The sequence below is a fragment of the Hemicordylus capensis genome, chromosome 4 (assembly GCF_027244095.1).
Source record: "Hemicordylus capensis ecotype Gifberg chromosome 4, rHemCap1.1.pri, whole genome shotgun sequence".
NCBI lineage: Eukaryota > Metazoa > Chordata > Lepidosauria > Squamata > Cordylidae > Hemicordylus > Hemicordylus capensis.
Genome location: NC_069660.1, coordinates 45,638,116 through 45,663,101, shown reverse-complemented (window position 1 = coordinate 45,663,101; position 24,986 = coordinate 45,638,116). Strand labels below are relative to the sequence as shown.

At 43.7% G+C, this 24,986-nt stretch overlaps 1 protein-coding gene and 1 long non-coding RNA gene across 3 annotated transcripts in view; one reads left to right on the top strand and one right to left on the bottom strand.

The window, feature by feature from the left end:
- Positions 1-24,986, top strand: part of RALY (RALY heterogeneous nuclear ribonucleoprotein) — a 376,843-nt gene that overhangs the window by 37,741 nt on the left and 314,116 nt on the right. The window lies entirely within an intron of this gene.
- Positions 1-24,986, bottom strand: part of LOC128324324 (uncharacterized) — an 80,816-nt gene that overhangs the window by 48,591 nt on the left and 7,239 nt on the right. Inside the window, exon 2 of the long non-coding RNA XR_008306791.1 lies at positions 22,952-24,771. This is a non-coding gene — a long non-coding RNA (uncharacterized LOC128324324). The remainder of the gene's footprint in view (positions 1-22,951; positions 24,772-24,986) is intronic.

Here is a 24,986-nt window from a genome sequence, read left to right as displayed (position 1 = left end):
AATAAATGAAGGTGTGCAATGAATCCTCATAGGGATTCATTGTGAGGAAAATTTATTATACACCAAAGAATCCAAACACTTGAAAAATAGTGACTGAAACATTTTGCTCCATAACTCAGCTTCTACAAGGGCTAGAGCTTAGCTTTAAAAAAAGAAAGAAAAGAAAAGAAAGACAGCTGGGGGTTAGTTAGGGTTAGGATAGGGTGACTTCAAACCCCATTGGACCGGGTCTCACAATCAGTGAGACCCGGTTTGGGGCAGTGAGCGAGAAGAGCTAAGCCCGCTCTCCCCGCACACGAGTGGGCAGGGAGCCCTGGGTGGCTGGACTGGCACATGATGGCCGGCTCCATGACGGAGCCGGTGGGGGTGGGGGGAGCGGGGGCCATTAGGCCCCCGCAAGCCCCAGTATGCCCTGCTCAAGTGCGCAGGATATACTGGGGAGACCCCCAGAGCTGGGAGGTGGCTTTTCACCTCCTGGCTGGGGGTCTACTCATGAGTAGGTGCAGTAGGTCTACGCATGAAGGTGCAGTGCGGCTACTCACAATCCTAAAAAGCAGGTTTGCTGGAGCACTCGCTCCACAAACCTACTTTTTAGCAGGTGTTCTCGAGCGGGTTACGTGCTCAAGAACCACCGGGCTCGGCTGCGAGCCTGGTGGTTCTTACAGTCAACAAAAATCGGGCTAGCCTCTGCTAGCCCGATTTTTGTTGATCGTGAGAATCGCCCCATTGTTTCCTTTGGTGGAAATATACAAAATCAGTGAAAACTAAAAAATATCATTAAAAATCAACCCAGAGCCTCACTGCCTTGAAATTTGGGTAGTGGGTGGCACCCATGGGGACCTACCCACCACCCAAATCATTCCAAATCAAATCAAATCCAAATAGAATCTTGGGTTATTGGGGGGGGGAGATTCAGAGACAAAACAAATCAGGGGTGATATGATTCAGGCACAAATCAAATCAAACAAATCAATTCGTGCACATCCCTACACACTTCAAGCATCAAGATGTAGTCAACAATTCCATATGTGTATATGTATATGTATCTGAAAGCTTTTTCAAGATTTTGCCAGAAGCCCATTCATTCCATTTGATCATAAAAAGGGCAGATCTATCATATAACCCAATCCCTTCCATGTGTTTTCAGAGTGATATATTTTCTAACATTCTGTAGCAGAATGAACCATGAGATCATATTGCCACATGATTACCACTAGAAATTGTGACAATTAAATATGTGGTATCATTAGCAATTCAGAAGGTGTCTGTTCAGTGTGATGTTGGGAGACATCCAAAGATTTCAGAATTATTGGAATTATTAAGCATCTTTCACTAAAATTCATTTGAGATGTATAACAAATGGAAAGGCTAAATGTGATGGTACTAAACAGAGTGCATATAATACCTATTTTTCAAGATTAAAAAAATACTGCAGTCTCTGCTTGGCATTCAGATAAGCAACTGAAATCCCTGTCTGCTTTGATCAAAACAAGTAAAACCTGACCAATTTTACAGCAATAAGTGCCCTTTGCAATTAATTGGAATGAAGTTAGTACTTCAAGAGAATTTTTCTTGGTTCCATCCACCAAAGACTTTATTACTTTTATGTAAATGTGGAGAGAGATTGAAGATGACTAATTCAGTCAGTACTAATAGCATCAGAATTTTAGAATGTTCATTGTTGTGTGTGTTTTCCAGGTTTCCAAAGTGTGAGAGGCTGGGTTCATTTTGTTCAGTTCTGTGACTGGGCACTCAGCTAAAATCTGTTCTTCTTTAAGTGAAAATTGGTAGCTTTCATTTCAAGAAAGGGAATCTGTGTATAGTCCAAACACTAGGTTCTCCAAATCCATTAGGACACTGGAAAATACAGTAGTGTTGCAGAGATCCAGATTCTTAATAGACTTTGATCATTCCATGTCCTTGTCGCTTTAACAGTAGCTGCTTGAAGCAACAAGCTTGATGCTTGAGTACAATGGTTTTCAAATGTTATACTTTAGAGAATTGTTTCCAATTCCACATTAACCTGTTTTTTCAAAGTCTTGTACGTATTACTCATAATCCCCACCTTCCAACTGCAACATCAAACAGACCAAAAGACCCTCCTCTTCATCCTTCTCATATATGAGAAGACATGTAACAATAACAACAAATATTTATATACCACTTTTCAACAAAAGTTACCAAAGCAGTTTACATAGAGAAATAATAAATAAATAAAATGGATCCCTGTCCCCAAAGGGCGCTCAATCTAAAAAGAAACATAAGAAAGACAGCAGCAACAGTAACTTGAGGTACTGTGCTGGGGGTGGATAGGGCCACCTTCTCCCTTTAGAAGATTCCTGAGCATTCCTTTCTCCATCTTACCATAGTTTACCCCTCCATATTTTAAGTACGTTTCATCAGAATCTTCTATCAGATTATATCCTTCTTGCCTCAGTTTCCTGCGTAAAAAACTGTGGGGAAAGAGAATGCACTTACTACTTTATGCAGAATCCCTCACACCCACACCGGATTATGCAGATTGTTGTCAGCCTTGGACCAGGATTCTTAAAAAATGCCCCCTAACCATTAATTATGGAGATAAATTATGCAAAATAGGGTTTTGGTCTTTGGTCAAAAGATCCTAGGCACATGGAGAATTTGGTCACATTTTATCAAATAATTGTTCTCCTATTGGTACCTATGTATATCATTCTCTTCATCTGGAAGCTGGTTTGTTCAGTACAAGTTTCAGAAAGTAAAAGCTGGTTTGTTTAATAAAAGTATCAGAAAGTAAAAGTTTGTCATCAACTATAAGGGATTTTAAATTTCTGGTGTACAAATGATGGCCATCAAATACTGCCACATCTACTTAAAATAATATTAATCCCATATTTCACTTTGATCTGGGGTTTATTTACTCCTTTTGATATGATGTTCTTCCAAAATAAATTGCTGAGAACAATCCTTGAAGTACCCAAAGGTACTCCTGTTTTTTTCCTGTGATCTGAAACTTTTGTCTACTAAATCAAACATCTCTATCAAAATCTTCAACTTTTGGCTTAATGTGATGTCACTTCCAAATACCAAGTTATCTTAAATGTGCCTTCTGAAAAAGATGCAAGATAGCACTTTAAAATATTCAGCATGGCTTCGAATACTTGTTTACTAAATTCAACTTATTGGTCCCACCCCCCACCGGCCGGATTATCTCTCTCTGAATCATCTGTCCACAAAACAAATTTTCAGATCCCGTGTGCATAGTGTATCAATTCAAGCTGATACGTGTTCTGTCTCTAGTAACAAAATTATTTCTTTATATGCCATGATAAAATATAACATTGAGTATGAACATTATTTGAAAATTATCTCTAGCCTTACTCTTAGAAACACATCGACCAGGCTAAGAATGCAATTAATGTTGTCTGCAGCTTTAGATGGCTACTTCAGGAAAGTACCTGACAGACTCCTGTCTGTCCTTGTGGTAGTGGCTTCATGAAGCATGCCACACACTTTCTCTTTTATTGTTTCATTTCACCAGCAGTTTGCCTGAAATTCTTAAATTTTCTTTTGGAAGGGAAAGCCTACTGATCCAAACATTGATTTTCTCCTGGCCTCTCATGATAAGGTGATTCTGTTGACAGTGGCAAGTATTGCCTGGGCTGCCACCAAGGCTCAAATATATTGTTTAACCCACCTTGGTGATACTGGCTGACATGTTGAGCAGTCTTAATGCCGGTATTTCTGATCAGTTCACACTACTGTGGGCATCTAAGGAAGTGTCAGCAGTCTTGCACAAGTGCACAAATAGCTAAAGCTGTGCACCCGCATTTCAGGAATGCAACTTCCATTGGAAACCATTGAAGTTGTACTCCCAAAGTGCATTCTGAGAAGCCATCAGCAGTGCTGGCCAATCAGAAATGCTGGTGTAAGACTGCAAAACATGTCAGCCACCAAGTGTAACAACCGAGAGAATGTTTGTTTAAATGCAGAATCTGTATTAAGAGCATTCTATTTTTATGTATTTTTGATCTATGGTTAAAACAGTAAAAGCATCAATCAATCAATCAAGTCAATCAACTAGTCTACCTCTCTGAGGTTTTAATTCACTCTGACAACCTTTCCTTCCCTCAGGAAGGTTGGACTACAAGCTTCAGTTCCCAGAGCAACTAAACATTCTATACCATCGTACCAGCTCAGGCAATCAATGTCAGAGGCTTCATCGCCACAACTACAATACAATATTGGTGATCCTAAATGTATAGTAATTTCTTCTCACCTTTCAAAATGTGTACAAAAAAAAGTATCAATGCTATAAATGTGTTTCTGCATTAAACAATTGTATTATCTGTATTGTTCATAAATGCACATAAAGTATGTGGCCAAAGGTAATACATCTCAAATGGCAAGCTGCAAACAATCCGACAATACTGAGCTAGATGGGCTGATAGTCTGATTCAGTATCAGGAAGCTTCCTAGGTTCCTACAAAGCAGTGGCAGCCCGTGAACTCTCCTCCGGGGGGGGGCGGCGAGCGGCAGGAGGCATCTTTAAGAGTAACTTAATTTGGTGCTCCCCTCCATCGCCACAGCACCTGAACATTGTTTGGAGCCACAACGTACTGCCCAGCAGCCCCTACAGCGGGGAAGCACCTCCGCCACTCACTTGGCCGCTGGCAGGGGCTCAGCTCCATGGAAGCCAGGTGAGTGGTGGAGGTGCTTCCCTGTCGTAGGGGCTGCTGGGCAGCATGTTGCAGCTCTGAACAGCATTCAGGTGCTGCTGCAGCAGAGGTGAGCACCAAATTAAGTTACTTGTAAAGGTGCCTCCTGCTGCCCACCCCGAGGCGCGTTCACGGGCCGCCACTGCTACAAAGATAATAGGGCAGTTCTCACGACCAGCCCTAACCCTGCCTGGGCTGCCCCAAGCACAGTTAGGCTGGTTGTGAGAAGCAGCAGGATCCTTGCAGATGCCTCAGCTCCCTGCCTGCCTAACCCCCTTAACAAACCCAGCTTTTAGCCAAGGTTAAGGGTGTTCTCGCACCCTTACCCCGCTTACTGGGTATCATTGATTGATTGATTGAATGTATATACCACCTAGTATAAAAATCTCTAGGCAGTGTACAGAATTAAAATATAAAATAAAACACATTTAAAATTCATAAAAAGATTAAAAATTATAGATTAAAAAAATATGTTTAAACACATTAAAATTTAAAATTTTAATATAAATAATCTTGTGATTCCTCGGGCTGCATGCTGCGCATTGCATTGAGGGATGCCTGGAGGCCAGAGCAACAAGTTCTGGCCCCAGCTCCCTCCACCCTGCTGTGTGCTTTACGGAGCTACATGGAGCAGGGCTGCCCGTTTGGGTGCATGGGAGGTGCAGTGATGGAGGACAGTTCAGTCATCCGGGGCAGGGGAAATAGGTTAAGTGCAGCCTTCCCCCTGCGCCCTCCCAGGATGATTGTGTGACTCACCCCACTATGTATAAAGCTGAATATGTATAAAGTTATGTGGTTATATTAAATATGCATAAAATTAATTCTATAAACATCAGAAAGTAAGAGCTTAAAACTTGTCAGCTCAATGCCTTTGCATCCATCAGAGAGAACAATGGAAAGTGGAGCAGGTTTGCTTCTAAGGAGCAGCTGAATATAATCCCACTTGCATTATTTTTATTATTTTTATTTTGTTATTTCATGACAAGTAGCGATCCTTTGAAAATGAGAGAGCTCATTGCTTTTTGCCACTCCAAGATATACAGCTCCATATGTTGCTATGTTCCTACAGATATATGTAGATGTCTCTTGAGCCCTGTTCACACATGATGTTCAATACATGTACAATCTGAATACAGTGTATGCACACACAGTTCTATATGTATGCACAGTTATTCATACATTATTTTCACTACATGTACAGTAGCACACTTCCTATCTGTGTCCAACATTTGGGGGCCCTGTGCCCAAATTCACTTTTTAATGAGCACCTATGCAATCATTCACACAAAAATATGGAAAACTCGTAATCTGTACACAGATACATTGTAATCTCTGAATAGGTCTTGGAATACAGCTCAGAGAACCATGGTTGAACCCACCTTACCTTAGTGCTGTGATAATACTAATGATACTGCCATGCCAAAGACACATTGAGGTCATACACACAATCAAAAACTGTGTTCTTCCCAGGTTTGGGAGCTGTGTGTGATCTCAGTTTTTGGTTGTGTGGAAGCAAGGTAGGATGAAAACTTGGTTTAGAAGTAATTGAGGCTACTCACACGCACTTGCAAGGGAGCCCAGCCCAGTTTTGCACACGTGTGTGAGTCACCAGGATTGTGCCCAACCCCGGCAGCACCATAGCGGCAAAACGGCTTGTGGAGCCATCCTTCTAACTGGGGTTTGGAGAGTAAGCACTCTTCTAACTCCATTTATCTGATCGTGTGTCAGCTGCCGGGGAGGGGGATCCCATAATGCACTGCACTGTGGTGTATTATTGGTGCTCGGCAGGGGGAGCAACGCAAGGCAATGCACCCTGGCACCCTGACCCTTGGAGCTACCAGCAGGAGCCAATGCTCATCTGGGCAGGAGGACCACCCACTCAAGGAAAAAGAGCTGCTTGTCTGTGGGGAAAGTATGTTTTATCAGCCTTCCCTGCAGCCCACCCTCTAACGCTTCTCACTGCTCATGAGAAGAGCTTCATTCTGTGGAAGCAAAGTAGGAGGAAAAGCCAGTTTTTCCTCCTACCTTGCTTCCACACACTCACTTCTAACCCAGGTCTTCCTCCTACGTTGCTTCCACACAACCAAAAATTGGGAGCACACACAGCTCCCAAACCTGGGTAGAACAGTTTTTGATTGTGTGAATGACCTCACGATCAGTCTCAGAGTTGCCAGTAATATGACATTTATAACACTTAGCATGCGTAGAGCACATTCTAAGTGTGCCCAGTACTTCACTTGCATTATCTTGTTGCAATCCTTACAACAACCCTATAAGGTAAGGAAGGTTTATTATCCCCATACTGCAGCTGGGTATCTGAGGCTGAAAAGGAGTGGCTTGCCTAAGGCCACCTAGTGAGTTCATGGTAAATGTGAGACTGAAACAGGGAAAATCCTGCTTTTCAGATCCGGCTCTTAGCCTACACCAATTCTTGGCTACACCAGTTCTCAAAGGTCCCACATCCTTGTGCTGCAATGCCAGAACTCGCTTTGCCTCACTATTGCATAGGAGGCTTGGGAAGGCACCATTTTCCCCATGTGCTCCATCCTAGGACCCTCAAGAAAAGCCACATGTTCCTCATTCCAATGACTCTAGGGAGCTGTAGCAAGGGAGTTGGGAATGGGGGGGGGCGGGGGGAGGTGCCCTTGCCATCTCTTTGTATGGTTGGACAAGGGCATGTTGAGGGAGTAGAATGTTTTTTGGAAGGAAGAGCACCTGCAATTGTTGGCACCACATTTCTGTTGGGAATTCTCTTCTATTACAGCAGAGTGCACTGAGGCACAACACAGCGGAGTCTCCCTAGGCATGCGTGTATGCTGAGAGTAAAAGAAACTTGGAGCCAGTTCATAGTTTCAAATCAATATAAGGAGTCTTTATTGGAGAACTCCATTCTAGATAGTAAAGTGGAGAGACAGGATCTCTAAGTTAGCTGGATGCAGAGGGATGGTTTCTGCATATTTGCACACATGGTGCGTGAGTGTTGCAAGGGAGAAGAAAGGGAAGAGGAAGTGGCAGGAAGGAAGGAAGTCCCTGAAAGTAGCAATCTACATATCAAAGGGATAATGTCAGAGCAGTAGAGAAGGGATGACCAATGTCTTGACCCCTCTAGCCCTCTGACTCACTAATCTGTCCCCCTCTGTTGTTGAGACATGAGAGCGCAGAGTCCTTCACTTCCAACAATTTCAATGATGCCTCTTTTCTTTTAATGCCAGTCTGACGGTGGTGTCTTTGCTCTGACTCAACTAATATGTGGGTTGAAGAAGCGGTTCTTGGTGGCTGTATTTGAGCCCCTGTGTTCTGTTATCTTCTACCTTTGCCAGTTCTCTTTGCCTGCCTGCCACTTTGACTGGATAGAATTTTGCTGCCTGCTGCCTGCCTTGTAGGGCTGGGAAAGAATTTCCCTCTATCCCTTAGAAGCACTGTGGTGCTTGAGAGTTTCTTTCTTCCTCATCAGATCTCTCCTTGCCTCTCTGAACTAGTCAGATGTGAGGGGGTGGAGGAGTGGGGTTTATTATTGGCAGCATTAAGCTGTGCTTTATTTGTGACAACTTTGGTCCTGATAAGTTGTGTCAGGGGTGATAGTGAGACTGAAAATGAGATCGGGCTTAACTCTCTGATTCAACAATTGAGCATAAATGTGTTTGCAACCTGACAATTGGGTCAGGCTCCAGGATCGGCTGAAATGGCTCTAAGGGAATTAGATCTTCCAATGCACAGATTGGGAATTTTATTCTAACTTCTAGAACTCACCGGCTCACATCTAAATTAAGAGTTGTGTGTGGAGAATGTTTCTACACATTCACAGAGGGGAGGGGTGATTTTTCACTTATCCCCCTTCTCCTTGCCCACAATCCTCGGGGACATATTTTCAGGAGGCACAGGTAGCTGCAGAAGGAAGAGGGGAATGTCAAAAAGAGAAAAGAGAAAACAAGTCCCTCCCCTTCATGTATACATGGAAGTGTTCCCTGCACACTATTTGTAGTTTGGATGTAAGCCAATGCATTTAATTTTTATGTAACAGTAAGAATTGGAAATATTGAAGTTGGCTAAATCCACATGCTTTTTACCCAGGTTGGGAAGCAATCAGTTTGATTTGGTCTCTTATTACCATGCAGTTATGCTTTTGATGCCTTCCTTTAACATGGGCAAAATGATGGAGTGACTTGATGGCAACAAAATAAGTGTTGACCCCCTTGACCCAATTTTGCATTAAGCCTTTTCAATAAAGTTGTGTCCTGTTTAACATCCAGCTGTGATGACCTGGTCTCCTTTCATCTCCACCCTAAAGTGACACTGGATGCCATGGTGGCCTGCTGCAACACAGAGGTTTGCTCTGCAGCAGCCATGGTGGCCAGGATCAGGCTGCACACAAGCACGGGATTTGTAGTGAGGAAACCCCTTTTCAGGAGTTATGCGAAGCATGGATGCTGTACAGCAGCCACGAGGGTACATTGGTAACTCCCCCACTAATGCAGTCATGTTCTGTAGTACTGTTCCTAAGTACAGCATTTGTACTAGAGATGTGCAGAACTGGTTCATTCGAATGGATCAATTGTGAACTGGGCCAGCTTGAACGAGTCCAGTTTGAGCAGTTCAAGCACAAACCACGTCAAACTGGCTCAAGTTGGTTCATCAAACTGACCAGCCCAGCTGATTGGTTTGAGAGAACCAGTTTGCATACTTATGGTTCAATCCAAATTTGGTTTGAATTCAAGCAAAACCATGTCAACTAGTCCATGCACCCCCCTAATTTGTACACCGCTGCCAACATCCAAACTAACAAAGTTGTGCTAGTGCACTGCAAGATGGTCATGTACAGTAGCTTCATGCGGTCACAGGGATGTTCAAAGTTGCACTCTTGGGCAAAAGTCCCCTGCAAAACATACAAGGAAGAGGTTTCGCGGCAGGAAGCATTCTACCTTGTGGTGGAAACGCAAACATGTCTGCACTAGCACAACACTAGTCTGGAACACAAACACCTGACGTAGTGCATCTGGCTAGTGCAACATCCTTACCCAAGCTGAGTGTTAGTCTGGATGTTGGCTTGTATTTGTGGACAACAAATAAAGACGGAGGGCAGGGCTTTCTGCTGTGCTCTGTAACTGGGTACACTTTCATAATGCCTGCAGAAAGTTATAATGTCACCTGATTATGACATGATAGTATAACATATTTGGTAGATGCTGAGATCTTTCAAAATAAGGATCTTTCTACTGTACAGTTGCTGTACTTCACCTTAAGCCCTTAAGATATTGTGCCAAACAAAGCATGAGCTCCACTGTGGAATTCTCCTGTGCAAGCCCTATTCAATCAAGTAAGACCGATTGTTGACTATTAGCTAACAATGTTGCAGGGACCAGGGGCGTGACTATTAAAGGGCAAGGGGAGACAGTTGTCTGGGGGCCCACTGCCTTGGAGGGCCCCCCAGAGGTAAGTCACATGACAGACTCCCCCAGCCGCGCACTCCACCCCACCCCAGGCTTCCCTCAGTTGTATTCATCCTCCGAAATTGATGTGAGTGTTAAGACCTGGAGCTACCAGAACAGCATGTCTTCTCTAGTACCATTAAATGACTTGCATCGTCCACAATTTACAAAACCTTTAAAAAATAATTTAGGATGATGATCTATTGTGGCACATAGGTTGTGTGTGTGTTTGTGTGTGTGTGTGTGTGCGCGCGCGCGTGCGTGCGCACACAATGCTTTTTGTTACCATTTCATGAGCTGAGCTTCAGTGAGGGGGGCCCATTTTAAAATCTTGTCTCTGGGCCCACTCCAACCTTGCTACGCCCCAGGCAGGGACTGTTGGCTAAGTGGACTATCCAAGTCCAGAGGCAATATACCTTTGAATATCAGGGACTGGGCAAACAACAGGGGAGAACTGGGGCCTTCATGTCCTAAGCAGACTTCCCAGAAGCATCTGGTTGGCCACTGATGGAAACAGGATGCTGCAAGACCAAGATGTTGGTCTTATACAGCAGGATGATTCTTATGTACCTAATGACTCTGTCTCTCTTTTTCCATTAAAGATACAAATAGTCCAAGTTCTTAGTCACAGAGCCTAAAGATAATCTTTGACAACATAAGGCTCATTTCAGCTTCCTGAGCCTCTGAAGTGGCCAGAGCCTGGGGGAAACCTTGTATAAGAAAGTAATCACTGGCTTGAGAGTCAGAGGCTATGTTCCTTCTTGCTCACTTGCTCTGCCCTGATCCCCCTTGGCAAAGAATCGGATTGTTTATGTTAACCATGTTGCCTCTGCAATCACTCGCTTCCTTTGCTGCCTGGCTGCTAAATCAGGAGAGAGGTTAGCTTCACAGAATATATTTGCATCTCTATTTTACTTTGATGATGTGTGGTCTTGTTTGCTATTAGATCAGCATTTTTATTTTTCAAGGAAAAGGGTGAGAACATAATAGTGGGGAAAGGCAAAGTCAAGGAGTGGATAAGACTAGATGCGATGTCAGGAGACCTGCAAGCTCAGTTTTGGTTGCTGTTGTGATACTGAAACAAACAGCATAAGTTCAAAGTGTGCCTCTAATACTCTGTTTGAACCAGCATTCCTGTATAGTAAGCTCTTCCCAGCCAAAGACCTGAAGTTAATACATAGCATGGGGAGGGGGGAGGGGGGGAAGATGATGCACTGATGATGATGTGTTAATGTCGAAACATTTGCTTTTATAGAAACCATTTTTGGATTAACGTGTGTGTGTGTGTGTGTGTGTGTGTGTGTGTGTGTGTGTGTGTGTGTGTTTGTAAAGAAGGTCTTCAAAGGAGTATTGTTCATCACACTATACCAGCTGATTCAAAGTATTATTACTGAAAATGTGTATATATCACTTTCCAACAAACACATTTTCAAAGTTGTTTATAACTTTTGTAATAGCAAAAGAAAATGAAATATGGTTCCCTGTCCCCTAAGAGCTCACAACCTTTAAAAAAAAAATTACAATGGAGGCACCAGCAACAGTCACTGAAGAAATGCTATACTGGGCTGAATTGCTCTTCCCCCTGCTAAATATGAGAGCCACCACTGGGCAAAGGTGTCTCTTTGTGGCATTTTTCTCTGGCATCTCTTCCAAGGTCAGTAGACCAGGTTGCCCTGAGAAAGGGCCTAGGTGCAGGCCCCTAATTGCCAGTATGCCACAGGAGAGTTTACATACTGCAAAGTGCCCACAGATAATGGTAAGTGTCATCCTAGTCAGAATTAGCAGAAGCAACTGTCACATACCTCTTTGGTACCTTAAGCCTATGCCCAGCCCACTCTTCCTTAAACCAGCATAAATAAACTTTTGGTAGCTCTCTCCTCCTCTGTTTCCAGCTGCTCTAACGTTGCCTACTAGCGACTTTTATAGATGACATGCAACTGTTTGGGGGACCAAATGACTTCTTTCTTTCTTTCTTTCTTTCTTTCTTTCTTTCTCTCTCTCTCTCTCTCTCTCTCTCTCTCTCTCTCTCTCTCTCTCTCTCCCTCCCTCCCTCCCTCCCTCCCTCCCTCTTTTTCTCTCTTTCTTTCTTTCTTTTTGCATTAGGAGGAATAGAGATTATTTGGGGGACCAAATGACTTTTTCTGCATGCATTGTGTCCAAAGTTTTGGGGAGCAGCTAGAATATTTTGTTCACCCAGAACTCTTTGGTCTCATGAGCAGCTTCTCTTCCTCTGTCTCCTTCCCCTTCCTACTGACCATCCATCCAGTGGGGAAGCCAGAGTGGAGGTTCTGCTTCAGTGGCAGGTTGTAGAGCCGCGTGATGCAGGAGCACAGATAGGTGGGCCCAGCAAGTGCAGCTTCCTTCCTTCATGTGATGGTGGTGGTAGCAGTGAGAAGTTACTGTAGCTAACTAACTTTACTCAATTAGCAGCACCCCCTGCTAACTAAGTTAAAAAGGCCTCTTTTAAAGTGGTGAGTCTCTTTTATTTATCATGGAGAGAGCAACTGGGCCTATCCAACCCCAGCACTGCATGTAAGCCCTTTGGGTACAGGGAAGCATCATATTATTTATTTTTCTTTGAAAGCCACTGTGAAGCTTTCTGTTGAAAAGTGGTTTATAAATGTTTGTCGTCTCAGAGAACAGCAAGCGGGAGGGAGACTGCTCACGCACTGCTGTGCCAGCATGCAAAGAGGCTGACTCAGTAGCTAGCTGACTACCTTGCCTTGAGCCAAGAGCTGAAGTTGCTGGCCTGGCTGGGGAGAGCAGGCTAGGTGATGTGTGGCGAGGAGGACAGAGGACCGTGTGTGGTAAACCTATCCAGGAGATGAATTTACAGTTAAGAAGCAGAGGGCTTGAGAACTCTGCTCCTAGACAGCAGACTGAGCAGACATACAGCTCACCTGGTGATCAGTTTCACAGTTGTGAGCTGTATTTATTCTCAAATTGTCATTTTTTTTATCACAATATGCATATGTAATAACAATAAACATATGCAAATATATACAAAGTGGAGCCTTTTTGTAATGAAAAGCATACTCTATCTCCACATTTTTTGGTGATGGATATTGACTTTTTTCACCATCTGGACCTGGCAACCCTAATAGAAGGTTCTGTGGTCTGGGTAATGAAATTCTGTGATAATTGTCAGCACCCAATATGTTACAGCAAGGCACTGTGACTGGCAGAGTGTTGGATTAATTAATTAATTTAATTATGATTCCCTCATTACCTTCAGATAAATATTACCAGGCTGGCTTACAAAACTGAACAGAAACAATCATCCGATTAAAACATGCCATAGCAATCAAACACAGACGGAAACAGGAATGTACAGAAACAGTCTAATCAAACACTGATTAAAAGATTAAAAGGCCTCAGAAAATAAATAGGTGCCTGATGCCAAACGAATTTTTTTATAGCTGCTTCTCTCGTAAGCACAAAGCAATCTTATGTTTGTTTAACTAAGCGTTATTCAGAAATAACTCAATTTTTCTCCTTATCCTTTCCCTCCAATTCCTTTTCTGACCCCTTCTCCTGCACCGCCTAATTCTCTAGAGCAGAGATTCTCAACGTTGGGTCCCCAGATGTTATTGGACTTCAACTCCCATAATCTCCAGCCTCAGAGAACTTTGGTTGGGGATTATGAGAGTTGAAGTCCAATAACATCTGGGGATCCAACATTGAGAATCCCTGCTCCAGAGGATCCCCACAGGGACAAATTTCCAAACAAAACAGAAAATATTACTGGATAGATCATAGTATGTGCTAGGATAGTCTCCCTGGGGAATGCATACCTCTCTCAGGGTGCCACAATACGAACGAACGCTCTCTCCCCAATCACCATCCTTATCTCAGATCCACCTTATCTCAGGTGAACATCCCTTCAGTGGCTGTTGCTGGTGTTTATCTTATGTTTTATTTTTAGATTTTTAGAGCCCTTGGGGGGACAGGGAGCCATTTTATTTATTAGCTTGTTTATATCTATGTAAAATGCTTTGGGAACTTTTGTTGAAAAGTGGTATATAAATATTTGTCGTATTCGTATTTATCTCAAGGGAAGGTAACCTATGACCATATTACAGCCGGGGAAGTAATATCAGTTTAAGTACATATGGTTTACTCATTTCCTTACTGATGTTCTCCAGCTAGTGATTCCTACTGGCATTCTTCAGTATCACTTCTGATTACAATGTCTTGGGGATAGAGATCAGTCCATCAAAGCCAATAGAATCAGAGCTTCCTGAATTACTTATTGTAACTGAGATAGTCCATCAATTAGCTATTTAATTTTAAGGAACATGAAATTATGATTTTGAAGTGGCTGCCAAAGACTTCAGCCAGGTCATGATTTTTGGTACATATAGATGGTAAATGTCTGCTCTTATATTGCATTTCTTTTATTGCTTAATTCATTCTCTTTATTGTTTTGGATGCACTCAAACTGGGCTAATCTATCACTCCAAGGCCTTATTCAAACATCCTAACGCCCATGAAACATGTCTCATTGACAATAATGGGCTTTCACATATATACCATTTGTTTCCAATTGCACAGCAACATTTGATTGAAAGCCTTGAGTGATAATAGCACACATTGCAGTTATACAGTAATGGGAAACATGGGGAGAACAAAATGAAATGATAGTCCCAGGGTTACACAGTAAGTTGTTTGCAGAAGTATGACTCAAACTTGTATCTTCTCAATCATAGTCTGCAAATGGTAGACAACACTGCATAGTGAATATGAATGTTGTGATACTGCCAGTGAAGTTTTGAGGCATTCAAAGAACAACCGTTTCCCACAGTTGTCTTGAGTGCATGTGAGCCCTCTATTGATATTTGGGGGGTAAGGCAATCACAAACCCCCAAAATAATAGAATAAGGATTTGTATTGATTTAATATGAACCTGTCTTATATTGGGCCAGCCTGTAAGTCCATCTAACTCAGTATTGCCTGCATTGATTAGCAGGAGCTCTCCAAGGTGTCAGGCAGAAGTCTTTCCCAGCCTTGTCTGGAGATGCCAGGGACTGAATCTGGAACCTACGGCATTCAGATAATCTGTTCTACCACTAAACTCCCCATTGGGCTGGCCATCTCATGACAGGAATAGCCAGCTGTCAGCAAGCTGAATGAGCAGGGTATCCCACTGCAGTGCCAGAAGGGGAGCAAATGCTTGAGGAAGGGAAGTCTGCTTTAAAAGGCACCCTCAAGCAGGGATTTTTAAGCAGCCAAGTTCTATTATTTTTAACTGAAAGGTTGGCAAGGTGGGGGGATTTGCACTCCCTAGGCTTACTCATGAGCAAGGCTGGTCACTAGGGTTAGTAGTGCTCGAGTTTTAAGAAAGTGCAACATTACTGTGAAGACAGAGTCACCTGATCCAGTGCTGTGTGGAGGAAAGTGGTAGAGACAGGTACCTTGGCTACTGGTCTCCCAGTCTTGGCAACTGTGGCCAAGTTGCTGTCAAAGCATGGCACTTGCCAGCCTGTCCACTCATGTGGACATGTGTACTCTTGCTCATTCCCCAAAATGGTGACCTTGCTGTCCCAGGGTTGCTGGAAAGTGGGGCTCTCCTCTCCTGTGAATCCCTGTGCCAGTAGATCTGAATCTTTACCCCTGCTAACTTGGCAACGAGGCAACTTTTTAATGTGGTGATTCTCTTTATTTAGCAGGGGGAGAGTAACTGGCCCTATCCACCCCCAGCACAGTACCTCCAGTGACTGTTGCTGGTGTCTATCTTATGTTTCTTTTTAGATTGTGAGCCCTTTGGGGACAGGGATCCATCTTGTTTATTTGTTATTTCTCTGTGTAAACCACCCTGAGCCATTTTTGGAAGGGCGGTATAGAAATCGAATGAATGAATGAATTCTGTGCAATGCCGCACTGAACCCGGAATTTTGAATGGGTTTAAAGGTCAGTCCCAGTGTCTCCCCCATCTACACATGCAGAGCTTCACAGGGGAGGGAATGGATGTATGTGCAGACATTCTGATCTATCTGATCTATATGAACCTGCCAGGGCCCTCCGCTCATCGTCTCAGGTCCTGCTCATGGCCCCACCATTAACAGACATCTGGTTGGTGGTGACTAGAGACAGGGCCTTTTCGGTTGTGGCCCCTTGGCTTTTGAACCAGTTGCAGGGAAGCACAGCAGGAGAGAGGGCATGCACATACCTCTTGCCTGTGGGCTCCCCAGAGGCATCTGGTGGGCCACTGTGTGAAACAAGATGCTGGATGAGATGGGCCTTTTGCCTGATCCAGCAGGGCTGTTCTTATGTTCTTATGGATGCCTTCCTTGAAGAGCTTTGCCATGCTCTCTCCCTCAGTGTTTTTTAAAAACAACAACTAAAAACACATATTTTAAAAGAGACTTTTTAATGTCTCACCTGTTGCTTATATGTGGTAGGTTCTTTGACTTTAGTTTTTATCATTCTTAGTTTTTAGCTTTTAAAAAAAATAATTTGAAATTTTAAAAGCTAATTCTGATTGTGGTTTTAGCTTGGATTTTTAACTTGTTTAACTTGGTTAATTTTATTAGTCGGATTTTATATTGTAACTATTAACATTATATTATAAATGTTGTGAGCTGCCCTGAGCAGTGATGTACTGGAGGGGTGGGGTATAAATATTTTAAATGAATAATAAATAAATATTTTACCATGGAGAATTGGGGGGACCCCCTTAGGTGGGTTGGCTCAACTCATGAGCACTCAGTCCGAGGGGAGACACAGGGCCCTCCCAACCACATGGCCTTCCCAAGAAGACTGGCCTTCTCATGAAAGGGCAAGCCCACCAGCAGCAAGCGGGCCCAGTGGCACAGCCCCAGAGGATTGCTGGCAGTACCAGGGAGGCGTGGGCAGCTAGAGTGACTTTCACAAGACACTCATGGGAGCAGCTCCCTCTGGCCCACCACCAAAGGGATGGGTACCTTGGTGAGTGCTGTCCCAGTCCCGGCAACTGCCACCAAGTAGCTGTCAGAGCATGGCCCCTGCCAGCCTGTCTGCCCATGTGGGCATGTCCATCCTTGCCTGTGCCCCGAAATGGCAACCCTGATGTCCCAGGGTCACTGGAAAGTGGAGGCTCCCCTCTCCCATGAATCCCCACACTGGAAGATCTTACACCAGCTCAACTTGTGAGCACACAGTCCGAGGACAAACCAGCACCCAGTCTTCCCCAGTGGACTGGCCCCCTCATGAGAGAGCAAGCCCACCGGCAGCAAGCTGCCATGTGAGCTGGATGTTGGTTGGGTCTACATGGACTGCTTTGCTGAGGGTCCCCCTTGCAACATCATCCCAGGTTATGGTGGGACAGATTCTCCCCCACCCCCCAGCATCCTTTGCCCTCCCTCATCTATCTATCCTCTCCTAGGATGTCTTCATGTTCCCATCCCTTTCCTGAGTAACAAGGAAATAGTCCCTCCCAAGATACACACACACACACCCCGAATCATGCTTGTGTGGAACTATCTGGGTGCAGGGCTCTTGGAGGCAGCAGTGGCATCACTGTCAGAAGAGGCACTGGCATGGCATGGCATGGCATTTAAAGGGGTTTAAATGCCCTTTCCATGCTGAGGGCAGGCAGACTTCTCCAAAAAATGCACAATCATGCCCAGCATGCCCCCTTTGAGATTGTGGCCAATCGTGGCCACCCAACTGATGCTTTGCCCACAGTCTGGCAGTGGAGCTTGCTGGGATCGGCCTCGGCATATGGGCAACACGGAAGGGCTCCCTTCTACTGCAACTGGAGGTTGGCAGGCCACGGTCTGACAAATGTCTGCAGCGTGATTCCCATTTGTAATTGAAACCCCAGGTTCTCCAACCCCCAGTTTTGTGCTTCATCTGAACTTAGCCTATGTCTGTGGATGAGCAAATCTTATTTCTCTTCAGAGCGATCCGTGGTTTCAGGTTTATATTTGCACACTATGCTCACACCCCTTCTATTTATTCCACTTTGTTTCTGAATTCTGCAACATAGTTTCATATTGAGCTTTGACCTCATTAACTGCTAGATTTTCTTTCCACCTACCTCCTTTTGCATTCTCTGTGTTCCCATTGCTCAGCTGTCTGTTGGTCCTTATTGCTTTGGAAGCAACCCAATAGGAATGAAGTGTAAAAAGTGTAAACAAGGCAAGAGACCTGGACCTTGGCTCTAGTGCTTTCATTGACACCTGGGAGCTGAGATATACTTATCCATCTCTAAGATGGCGGTAATTCTAATGGGATGGGAGAAAGGAAAAGCAGTATTTCCCACACACCCAATAGACACGAGGCCAATGTTGGAATAAATGGGCCACAACTGTATTAATCAAATTCAGTTAAGATGATAAGGAGATTGGCACTCCACCCTCCTACAGTGTGGGACCTCATATAAGGTCTGGTTCAGCTTCAGGCATCTAACCTTAGCTTTTAATGGCAATTACATCCTGGCTCCGAGTCATGATACAGCCATAAGGCTGATCATTGTTCTTAGCCGGCCCTAAAAGCCAGGTATCAGAGGAAGGCTTGCCCAATCCCAAGCTGGATGGCGTTTGTGTTTGGGTCCCAGGCAGTGTTCCTTAGCTGGACAGCCTCTAGGAGATGGCTAGAAATTCTTGATATGCCAAACACATACCTGAGGGTGCTCATCATTAAACTGGCTTATGCATCCTCAGACCCGGACTGTACTAGCCATGATGTGATCAGAATGGAACCTACCTACCTAGAGAGCAAAAATCCTACTCGGCCTCCAAAGGGATAACCAGTGAAGCCCAGGCTCCACAGCTCCACGGACCATGCTCCATGACCATGCTCCTGGGAGGCAGGGATGCCGATCTTCAATTGAGTGAAGAGTTGGGTGAACAGTCTCACAATGTCTGGCTTGCTACGCTCACCCAGCCCTTCAGCCAATGGACTTCCTCTAAAAGCCTTGTGCTTTATTTCAAGCTGAGGTGGGGGCAAACTCACTGTGCCTGAGATGTTGTTTGACAAGTGGCATCATTTCCCCCCAAATAACAAGAATCTCTGGGAAGGGGTGGCGGATTCTGCTCCACCATGGAGTATATCCTCTGGTGAATTGTATAAACCAGAAGAAAGGGACAATGTTTCTGCTCTTCACTATTACTAAATGGGACTAAATGTCCTTGTGAGGCTCTAGTGTTTTTTTATTTTCAAATACTGAGAGTCAGAGCATACATTAGATAGGGTAGAAAACATTGTAGTTTGTTATAATCCATGCAACGTGCCAATTCTTTTGTGCTGCACATGAAATACCCAAATGTAAGATTCTTCTTTCTGGAGTGGAAATGAATAGTTACAAATATTTTAAATTCCTATTTCCAATTTTGGCATGCAAATTTTTAAATGAGATAGTCCAAATAAAAAATTCAATTTGCATTTTGAATGTTATAATTTTAATCTAAAATTCAAATAATCTCCTTTGCAAACAAATCATCACATTAGCTAACAAAATTTCTGATCCAGCTTACTCGTTGTTTAGATTTCTCATCTAACCAAAAGAAAGTTGAATTTCAGCTCACAAACAATGTGAGGTCCATAATATAAAGGGTTTAGATTACAGCTTAAAGGTTTCAGCTGCCCTTGAAGTAAAAGCAATGAGACTAATTTATCAGGACCTCCATATGGCATGAAGATAATAGTGGAGTTTATTTTTCCTTCTTTTGGTGGTATGCTTATTTTTGTTATCAATCAAGACAATACATTGAAATTGCCACTTCCCCCAGTGTGTTAAGTGGGTTGCCCACACCAGTCCTTCTCGCAACTTGGCACACCCCCCCACCACACACACACCCCCTGACCAGTGGGGGGGACAGCTGGTCACTGTTGACAGGACTGAGTAGGAAGTTTTTGTTTTCACTTAAATGGCCTACAGTGGAAATTCTTTCTCTTCTTCCCACAGGATCATCGTTTTGACTTTTCATTAGGGGTGGTGCCATTAAATAGGCTAGCCCAGTCACAGGGTGAGTACAGGCTGGGGGTAAGCAGTATGTCTTATTGGTGTTCAGCCAGAGGCACCTTTTATGGTGCCTTGGGGTTGTTTTTAATGGAAGGCGGTATATAAATTCAACAATAAATAAACAAATTATGGTGAAGGGCTTTCCATGGAACAGTACCTCAGGGTTTTGTGATCTGGGGAGCTGGGAATTGAGTCTCTCATCTTACCCCTCAGAGCTTTGGAGCTCAAGGGGTGGTGACATGGGCAACCCTCCCTCAACATAGTATACTGTGTGGTAAAGAGAAAGCTGGATGTCAGAAATCTGCTGGCAACCATCAAGCCTGGTTGATTCTCCCCAGCAATGGGGGAAATAGCCATCTTTAGGAGGCTAAATCCCATGAGTGAAGGAGTTGCCTGCACTCAGATTAGGATAATTAGAAATGTTGCCCTGTTGCATATTCTGTAAGACTGTTAATAAAGTGTGGCCCTAGTTTACTCCATTATATGTGTTTTGTCTTTCATTGGAGTCTGGATGCAATAACTTACACTTTAGCTGTGCTGTTTTTTCAAAGCATGTCGGCCCACATTTAGCACAGTGAAATGCAGGTAGATGAGTAGCGCCATTCTGCTCCGTGCGTCTTCAGCACTATCAGTTCTGTTGCAGAGCAGCCCTGTTCAACTGCAACTGTGAATTAGAGACACACAGTTGTGCAACATGACTGCCATTATTTCCAAAAGACGTTGTGTCATGCAACTGCACATGCACAATTTAAAGTTGCAGCAGAACAGGGCTGTTCTGAAATAGTACCGGCAGTGTTAGAGACACACGTAGCAGTATGGGCAATGCTCAGCCATTTGTGTTTCACTGAGTCCGGGCCCCTATTCAGATCGAGGAAGTTTAGCCCTTGATACTTAGTATACTTGTTCACATGACCACTGGCAGGTTAGAATCCCAGCCTAGATAGGAGAGCCAGGCATGCTCCCAATCAGCAGTTGTGTGAAGTCCAAACATTAAGGTAGGAGCAAGGGAGTGTGATCATGTGTAAGGCAGCATCTGGAAAGGACGGCTTTCCCTTGTATGTCAGTAAAATGCTGAGGACAGAATCTGGGTAGGGCACGCTCATCCTACCCAGCTGCCGCCTTGCACATGTTCATTCTCTCCACCTCCTACTGTAATGTTTGCAAGCACCCAATAAAAATCAGGAGCATGCCCAAGTCTCCTACACAGGCTGGGTACTTCTCCTCCCCTGCTTGCAGTCGTGAACAAGTATACTAAGTATACTTAGTCATGTGAACAAGTATACTGCAAGATACACAAGTATATCTTGCAGAACCCAAAGGGCTGGATCAAAGCATGGATCTTCAACAGCTCATATCTGAACATGTTACAAGAAAATATTCATTTTTGCTTTTAATATACATTTTAAAATATTATCAAAATGACTCACTTAAGGATGAGAGGCTCCATCTTTTGGATTTTTAAAAGATGGCTGGCATGTTTGTACTCCTTGGTGGTTACACATATCTTGGAGTTTATTTGTAGTAATAATGAGTGGATGGATAGAAAACGTTGACTTTTAATCAAGAATTGAGAACTATCATGTGAACAGATTTTCAGTCTAAAGCAGTTGCTTGAGAGAACAGAGGAACTTGGATGTGGTTATTTTGTGTGAACAGCCTATTGATGTGATGTTCTGTTTAAATGGGCAGTGAAATTCAGTGGTGGTCTGAAAAGTCAGAACACCTGTTTGTAAAGTCTACAATCCACACAAAACACTGCAAGAGTTGCTCTCATGTCCTTGAGTAAATCTAGACCTCCTACACTGTTAGCTTTCTAACTATAGCTCTGCTCTTTGATCATAAGAGCACAACCTGTTGCTTCCTTGTCACACAACATTTTTATCAAGCTCAGAATCTGGATTAGCATCAGAACAAACTCCTCCAAAAGCAAATCCTAATACCAAAAAAGCAAGCAGGGAAATCATATGCAAGGCAAGACAGGGGAAAAGACTGGTGGATGAAGACATGCACAGCTCAGCTTTTGTGGGGTGCGATGGACCTGCAACAATTTCTAGGGACAGAGTGAGTGGCCAACAGTGCTAGAACTACATAACAGGCATAGCACATTGCATCACCAGAGGAGGGTTCTGGGTAAGATGTTTACATAAGAGGGAGAGCATACAGCATCATCCTTAGTACCTTCTGCTTGTTATTCATCCACAAATGTGTGTTGCCTTTAATAGGCTGTTCTCACGAACAGCCTAACCCAAGCTAGGGCAGCCCAGCCTGGGTTAGGCTGCTTGTGTGCAGCACCAAGATTGGCGCAGATCCGGTGCTTCACAGCCACCTAATCCCACTTTTTAGCCTGGCCTTTAACCAAACTTAAAGGCTCGAGCGCACCCTTAACCCCGGCACCAGGATCATGTGTGTGCTCAGGCTGCTTGCAGCCTCGCAGCGCACACAGAGATGGGCACCTAGAGATGGTGCATTGTGGGATATCCGGAGGCCAGGATGCTTGTTGCAAACTGGATCATCTGGGAGCGCAGACCATGCTGCAGGGAACTGGTGTTTTATCATCTGGGGGGAAGGTAGGTGAAATCCAGCCCTCCCTGCCCACCTACTAGGTCGTGTGAATACCCTTCTTAGCAACTTAAATGGAGTATATTAGCCAAAGTATTTCTATAATACAAAGCTGTGACTTTCCCTCATGAATGGAAAGCCAGTTAGGGTCTGAGGATATGGCAAGAAGTCCAATCAGTTTGGGAGTGTGACAGAAAAAAAGTGTTGGATGAAGTCCTGACAGCTTTGCTTTATGCCACATGACAGTCAACAAAGTGGAGTGTAATGTGCTGGTAATCATCAACTGGAGGTCTAGATTCAGGCCTCCAACTGCCCACTCTTACCTTCACTATATCTTGACTGATGGGATTTCTTCTGCCTCATTCATTTTTACTCATGGAAAGTTCTAATACCCTCCACCACCACAATGGAGCAGAGAACATGCTTGATGCTGGCAGCTGAATAAATCAATGCATCTCTTATCTCCCATGGCATCTTGGATTCCATCCATAGCAAAGAGGATTTTTCAATAGAGCTGCTGCCTGTTTGCTGATGAGTAGTATCCTTGGCATGCAGAACAGGAATTAATTCCATGCACATTTACATCCATGGCTTTATTTGTACAGCTTTGCCATACCTGTGTCAGTTGTGTTCACCCTGATATATAATGCAGGAAATCCTGAAGAATTGTATCTTCTGCAGAGATACAATTAATCAAGGAGGATTGGATTCTTTTTTTAATTAACAGTTATTTTGCAAAGTGAAGAAAAAGGTTATCACAGCTGAATTCTTCCTTGTCTGTCTTTGTTCTGTTGTCAATTATTATTTTTAAAATACTCAAAACGTTGCAGTGTTTTTTGTTGTTGTATTTTTCTATAGACTTGTCAAAATGTCAGTTCTAATGAGAGTCTCTGCAGACACTCTATACCTAAGTGGTTTAAGGCTAGAGGCTAAAGGAGACTGCTGATAAGATTTTGGATGAGTCATAAAGGCTTGTGTATCTTTCCCATTTTATTTTCTGTTAGAATGTTTTCATCAAAATGGCAGCTACTTAGGTTTAAATAAAATCAAGTCCGGTGTGGCTACTGTCTCTGATAACCACAGAGCTTCTCAGAATTCAGAATCCTATGCTGCAGTTGTGTTAGAGTATGAAAAGGAGCCCATGAAATATCCAAACATGAGAAATTAATAGAAGATCAAATTAATGCATAATTAGCTCTAATTCTTCCCACAAAGAGTGATCCTGATATGAGGCACATGAATGGTGCACCAGCTACACAGCTTCCTCTCCCCCTCCCGTCTTCCATTCTTTCCAGCCCACAGATCATTAAAGCAATTATAATTTCACAGAGGTTTGATCTGCAATTGATTTCTTTGTGATAATTCAATTTAGAGACTTGCTTTCCTCCAGGGTAGAAAATGACAGGCGATGAAGTGCATAAATCCTCAGCACTGCCCACAGATGCACTTGAAAGGCTGGCAGGTGGCCAGGAAGGATTCGCTCCGTAAGATTGTCTTCCGCTGACCTTACGGTTGAAGCATCAGGCATTTCAATGCTTAATTAGAAATTGATCAATATGGCTCTACCACCAGGATGTCTTAGAGCAAGGCATAAGCAGAGAGCAAACACAAAGCTACTTAACAGCAGCTATATTTTGTCATCAGCACACTGAGAGAGCAATGCTGGTATTGGTAATATGGTATGTACAGCAGTCCTCCAAGAATTCCATTAGTTTGAAAGATATACAGGAAGAGATGTCATCATAACCATCATCTGTTATTTTCTGCCTTCCATTCAAATTAAGAAGAGAAACAGAATTTTAACTTTTAAAAAAAAATGATGGTGAGGCAGCAGGAGGAGTAACAAGGAGAGAGGATGTCAGTCCTATTTTCTGCATTGGCAAATTGTGCCACTGGAGGCAAGACAAGAGCCCTGTGGCTTGAAGTGATAGAATGGGGAAAACATTTCAATCCATTTGGTATTTAGGAGTACAGAGCTTTTCTTGGCAAGTAAGCATAGCTTGAGGTGGTATGTCGAATGTGATTGTGTCAGGCCAGACTGGTTCCTTCCTTTGCTTCCATGCTTTTGTGTTGCAAATCTCTTCTGCACCTCAGCTCCAAGCCAAATGCATCCAGGCTCTTTTCCTTGTAAACCTCCAACACCCTGAAATTGTGGAGGGGAATGGTCAGGTAAGCCAGTTTGTCCAGCTTGATATACCAAAACATTTCTTTTAACCAATTCCTTCCCTTTCACCAGCTTCCAGATTCTAAGCATCCCATGAAGTATGTCTTGCTGCATGACATGAGTGATTGACATGAGGGACATTTCCCTTAATCCACACTATCCCCCCCCCCCCCCCCCATTCAATTCTTTCCTGT